Raw genomic sequence first — 6,128 nt, 5'->3', positions numbered from 1 at the left:
TGTGGCTACCAGACAATTAGAATTTATTCATATAGCTTGTTAAATTTCCACTGAACAGTGCTGATTTAAAAAGTATACCAAGACTTGAATTAAAGTCTCATGTAAGCAAACCAGATAAACTTCATTACAGTTCTTCTCATTTCTAAGGGATGTTTGCAAAGCATATTTTATTTTTTAGTATGTAGTTCATAAATATTTGATATTTTGCTGTTAGTATTACTGGTTACTTGTGTTTATATGTGCCAGTAAATATTCATACATTATAGAATATTTCTACATAAACTTACAAAATGGAAAAAACATACTTTACTACCATATACAGTCATTACTAGCATATTAATAGCATTTTTTAAAGCACAAAATTCATTTCAAAGTAATTAAAATCATAGAGGAATATATGAAAAAGTCACTATTGGAAGTAAAGCCTTATCAACCACAGCTGATGAGACATGATGTAATTAGATAAAGTGGAAATATAAGTGTTGCCAGTGAATATCAATTTTCATAGGAATCTAGGAGTAAATATTTGGTAGAATAAATAATGAGAAATACCAACCTGCCTTTGTTGGTTAGAAGTAGTTCTTGATAACCATATTGCTTAAGTGTAATTATTTTTATATATTTAGGGTAATATTTGATATAACATTCAGTGACTAAAAGACCTCTTGATAAAGTGAAAGAGGAGAGTGAAAAAGTTGGCTTAAAGCTCAACATTCAGAAAACGAAGATCATGGCATCTGGTCCCATCACTTCATGGCAAATAGATGGGGAAACAGTGCAAACAGTGTCAGACTTTATTTTTGGGGGCTCTAAAATCAGTGCAGATGGGGATTGCAGCTGTGAAATTAAAAGATGCTTACTCCTTGGAAGGAAAGTTATGACCAACCTAGATAGCATATTGAAAAGGAGAGATATTACTTTGCCAACAAAGCTCCGTCTAGTCAAGGCTATGGTTTTTCCAGTGGTCATGTGTGGATGTGAGAGTTGGACTGTGAAGAAAGCTGAGCACTGAAGAATTGATCCTTTTATTTATTTATTTATTTTTTTACTCCTTTTAAACTGTGGTGTTGGAGAAGACTCTTGAGAGTCCCTTGGACTGCAAGGAGATCCAACCAGTCCATCCTAAAGGAGACCAGTCCTGGGTGTTCATTGGAAGGACTAGTGCTGAAGCTGAAACTCCAGTACTTTGGTCACCTCATGCAAAGAGTTGACGCATTAGAAAAGACTCTGATGCAGGGAGGAATTGGGGGCAGGAGGAGAAGGGGACAACAGAGGACGAGATGGCTGGATGGCATCACTGACTCGATGGACATGAGTTTGAGTGAACTCCGTGAGTTGGTGATGGACAGGGAGGCCTGGCGTGCTGCAATTCATGAGGTCACAAAGATTGGGACACGACTGAGTGAACTGAACTGATAGAATGTGAGGCAGGTGGGACTTACAGACGGCAGAGTAAGGTACTTAATAAACCCTCTTCCCAGCAAAACACCATTTTCACTGATAAAAATCACTTACTGATTGTAAGTAAAAGTAATTTTAAGTCTCTGGATATTGTCCTAAGGGCAGAGAGTGAATGAAGAAATGTCCATTCAAAAAAAAAAAAAAAAAAAAAAAAAGAAAAAAAATGTACTAAATCTCAGGAGGAATAGTTTGAATTTGTGGCAGTTGAGTCATAACCTGCTCCCTTAACCCTACCCTAGCTCCGTGTTACAGAAGCTCTATTCCAGGTGCTCTTCCCTGTGTACTGCAGTCAGAAGAGATGGGTTCCCTCTTGCCTGAGCTTCCGGTCTGAGGCTACAGTTTCATTTCTTACCCTGGTCCCAGCCCAGTGTTGCAGAATGCCTACCCACTGCAGATGTGGCTGAGAGAAATAGGTCTTTCTTTCCCTATCCAATCCTTGGTCATAAAGCAGGAATTCAACCTCAAATGCTGTAGGTTAGGACCCAATTTTATAAGGCAGGGGTCCATGTCAGGACGAACAACCCAAGAAAACAAAGGAAAGCCACCCTGCGTTCCCCCTTGTGGCCACGCATACACCAAGTTGTCAGTCTTGGAAAAGCAGGTCCTTACCCAAAGCTCTGCTGAAATGGTACAAAGGTTCAGCCCAGGAAGAAACGCAGCCCATAAAGACAATGAGCTTTGCAGTTCTGCCTAAGGAAACTGGCTTTATTTAGAACACATCATGGAGAAGTCTGTACCTAAGGGTGATTTTAAAATGTGGACCTCTTGTTGAGGGCAACTAAGAAAGAGCAACCAGCTCTTTTCGTGCCTAGCGCAGCCATGGCTCGGGGTCCCAAGAAGCATCTGAAATGTGTAGCAGCTCCAAAACATTGGATGCCAAATAAACTGACTGGTGTGTTTGCCCCTCATCCATCTACCGGCCCCCACAAGCTAAGGGAATGTCTCCCCCTAATCATTTTCCTAAGGGATAGACTTAAATATGCCCTAACTGGAGATGAAGTAAAGAAGATTTGCATGCAGCATTTCATTAAGATCGATGGCAAAGTCCGCACAGATATAACCTACCCTGCTGGTTTTATGGATGTCATCAGCATTGATAGGACTGGAGAGAATTTTTGTTTGACCTATGACACCAAGGGTCGCTTTGCTGTTCATTGTATTGCACCTGAGGAGGCCAAGTATAAACTGTGCAAAGTGAAAGATATTTGTGGGGACAAAAGGAATCCCTCATCTGGTAACCCATGATGCTCGTACCATTTGTTACCCTGATCCCCTCATCAAGGTGAATAATACCATTCAGATTGACTTGGAGACTGGCAAGATTACTGATTTCATCAAATTTGACACTGATAACCTGTGCATGGTGACTGGAGGTGCTAATCTGGGAAGAATTGATGTGATTACAAACCAGGAGAGACATCCAGGTTCTTTTGATGTGGTTCATGTAACAGCAACAGCTTTGCCACACGGCTCTCAAACATTTTAATTATTGGCAAAGGCAACAAACCATGGATCTCTCTTCCCTGTGGAAAGGGTATTCACCTTACCATTGCTGAGATAAGAGATTGGCAGCCAAACAGAGCAGTGGATAAAATGATCTCTATGTGATGTGATTGGAAAAATCTTTGTAATTACAGATAATACCAAGTGATTAATAGCATCTTTGGTGTTTGCTGTGGTTTGGGTTTTTGGTTTGTTTGCTTGCTTTGAATTTTCAGGCAGGCTTGGCATGCTGGGATATGATGTCTCCTATAGGCTAGACTTCAGTGATGGTAGGAGAACATATCAAACCTTGGCAAGAAGGAAAAGCAAGTAAATAATTATTTTATACATAAAAAAAGAGCAACCAGAAGTTTAATGGAATGAGAGAAAAAGATAACCAAGAAGAGCCCTACTGGGACCTTAGTCAGTTCTGGAAGTCAGGAAGGTTGTCACATGCACTGGGCTATACCCATTCAGTAGCAATCGGAGCAGGTATTTCCCTAAGCTACACAAGATTCATCAGTACAGGGCAGAACCCTTACTACAATAAGGGCCTTAAACATAAACTCTGATCAAATATATATTGAACAATAAGCTCCTCTTACCTGGGGCTGCTCCTAGGAAGCTAGGTGTAAAAATAAAATCACAGAAATCACCAATAGACTAGGAAACTGTGCAGATCCAAGGCTACTTTGTCTTGGGAGAGATCAGAATGGTATTCTCTTAGCTACTTGTCCCTGATTGAACACAGGGCAACAAAACAAACTCAAGTGTGATAGCATCCTCCAAGCCACATAGGTTTTAACCAGTAAGTGGCTCGTGCCAACCAAGCATAGCTCCTAGGGAGTCAGACCAAGAGATGAAAACAATGGGATGAAATCTGAGTAGCAAAATTAGACCTGCACATGGGGAAGGAATTAGACTTTTCAGAATTAGTTCATTGAACAAAAACATTTGACCCTTGAATAGCGTGAGGATTAGGAATGCCACTTTTGTATAGTGGAAAGTCTGTAGATATTTTAGTTGGCCGTCTATATCTGTGGCCTCTCATCTTCAGATTCAACCAACCATGGACCATGTAGTATTGTAGGACATATTTATTGAAAGAAATCTGTGTATAAGTGGACCTGTTGTCCACCTGTCAAATCCATGTTGTTCAAGGGTCAACTGTAAGCAAATGACTTGGTAAACAAGAGAAATACTCAGAGTGTTATCAGTATCTAGATTTGCTTAAATATACCTGAAATGTATAGTTTTCAATAAAATTGAGATATGCAGGGAAAGAGTAAAGTATAATCTGTATGCATAATAATCTAGCAAGCAATAAAAATTACTTTGAAGGAGGCCCATATGGGAAGCTGGCAGACTTGACAGACAGAAATCGAAACAGCTTTAATGTTATAAATATGTTTAAAAACTGAAAGAAATGATGCTTAAAGAATTGCAGATATGATGATAATGCCTCATGAATAAAAATAAAGGGATGAAAGTACTAAAAAAAAAAAAAAGGAAAATTTGAAGACGAAAAGTACGATAGCCCAAACAAAAAATCAGTAGATGGGCTCAATAGTAGACTTCATCTGTCAGAAGAAAGAATCAGCAAACTGAAGACAGATGAGTAGAGATTAGGCAATCTGAAGAAAAGAGAAACAATGAAAAAATAAAGAATAAAATCTCAGAAAAATTTGGGACACAATTAAACAGACAAAATTATGTGATGGATATACTAGAGGAAATAGGAAGAGGGGAAAAGACAGGAGATGAATCAAATAAATGATGTCTGGAAACTTTGCAGATATGAAGAAAAGTGCAAGTCTACACATCCAAGAAGTTGAAAAACTTCAAACAGGACAAATGGAAAGCAACCCATTATGAAATACATTATAGTACAAGTGTTCAAAGACGAAGGTAAATCTTGAAAGCAGAAAGTGAAAAAACATCTCAACCTGTACACGGGAACTTCAGTAACAGAAACAATTAACTTCTTAGAAATGAATAGAGTCAGAAGGCAGTGGGAAGACATAGGCAAGGTGCTTAAAGTATATTAAAAAAAAAGCTGTCAAAAATCTTAAATTTAGCAAAACTATCTTTCAATAATAAGGTGAAATAATACTGCCAGATAAAGGAAAACTGAGTGGTTAGGATGCTGGAACACTGGACTTACAAAAAATAAAAGAAGTTTTTGAAAAGGAAGCAGAAATGGTAAAAAAAAAAAAAAAAGAAAGAAAGAAAGGTTATATACTGGCTGTCCTTTCTTCTCTCAGCTTCTCTAAAAAGACATATAAAAAGTAGTAATTTAACAATGTATTGGTGGAGTTGTAGCTTATACAGGTCTGTATGCCACTAATAGCACAAACGCGATGGCAAAGAGGAAACTGGCTTATAGATGAATAAATTTTCCATATTCCTTTGGAACTAAGTTATTATAAATCTGAAGTAGAGTCTGACAAAACTATAATTTAAAAAATCATTAAAGTAAGCTGATAAAGGAGGAATAGAAGAACAGACAAGAAATGAGATGCATAGAAAACAAAAAATGAAAGGGCAAATGTTCATCCGGCAATATCAGTAATAAATATGAATGGATTAAAAATCTGATCAGAAGACAGAGATTGCTATATGGGTAAAAGAAACCTAATTGAATTCTTGATATTTATAGAAAATACATTATAGATTAAAAAAATGCAAATAGAGTGTAAGTAAAAGGGTAGAAAAATAATATCAAAAGGAGAGCTGGAATAACTATAATAATGTTAAAATAGACTTTAAGAGAAAAGTTCATACTAGAGACAAAGGAAATTTTATGTTGATAAATGGGATCAATTAGGAACACACAATTATAAACATATTTGTATCTAACAGAAACCCTAAACCACGAAGCAAAACATAATAGGATGGAAGAGAGAAACAGACAATTCAAAAATAAAAAAGGAAGATAAATAATAATAAATAGAACAACTTGCATAATGGAAAGAACCACTAGGCAGAAGATCAACTAGTAAAAAGGAGACCTGAAAATGATTCACCCAACTAAATGTAAAAGACGTCTACAAACTCTTCACCCAACAAAAGCACATTCTTAATTGCATGTGGAACATCCTTCAAGGTAGACCACATGGTATGCTATTAAACAATCTCAATAAATCTAAAGGGATTGAAATATACACATTTGTTTTCTAACAGCA

The 6,128-nt window shown here is 37.3% G+C and overlaps 1 pseudogene; it reads left to right on the top strand.

Annotated features, from left to right (window-relative positions):
• The first annotated feature begins 2,280 nt into the window (after positions 1-2,280).
• LOC102274091 (small ribosomal subunit protein eS4, X isoform-like) lies at positions 2,281-3,053 on the top strand (annotated as a pseudogene).
• The last annotated feature ends 3,075 nt before the right edge of the window (positions 3,054-6,128 follow it).

Source organism: Bos mutus, chromosome 4 (genome assembly GCF_027580195.1).
Source record: "Bos mutus isolate GX-2022 chromosome 4, NWIPB_WYAK_1.1, whole genome shotgun sequence".
NCBI classification, from domain to species: domain Eukaryota; kingdom Metazoa; phylum Chordata; class Mammalia; order Artiodactyla; family Bovidae; genus Bos; species Bos mutus.
The sequence above is the reverse complement of the archived record's forward strand: the minus strand, read 5'-3'. Positions and strand labels throughout refer to the sequence as shown.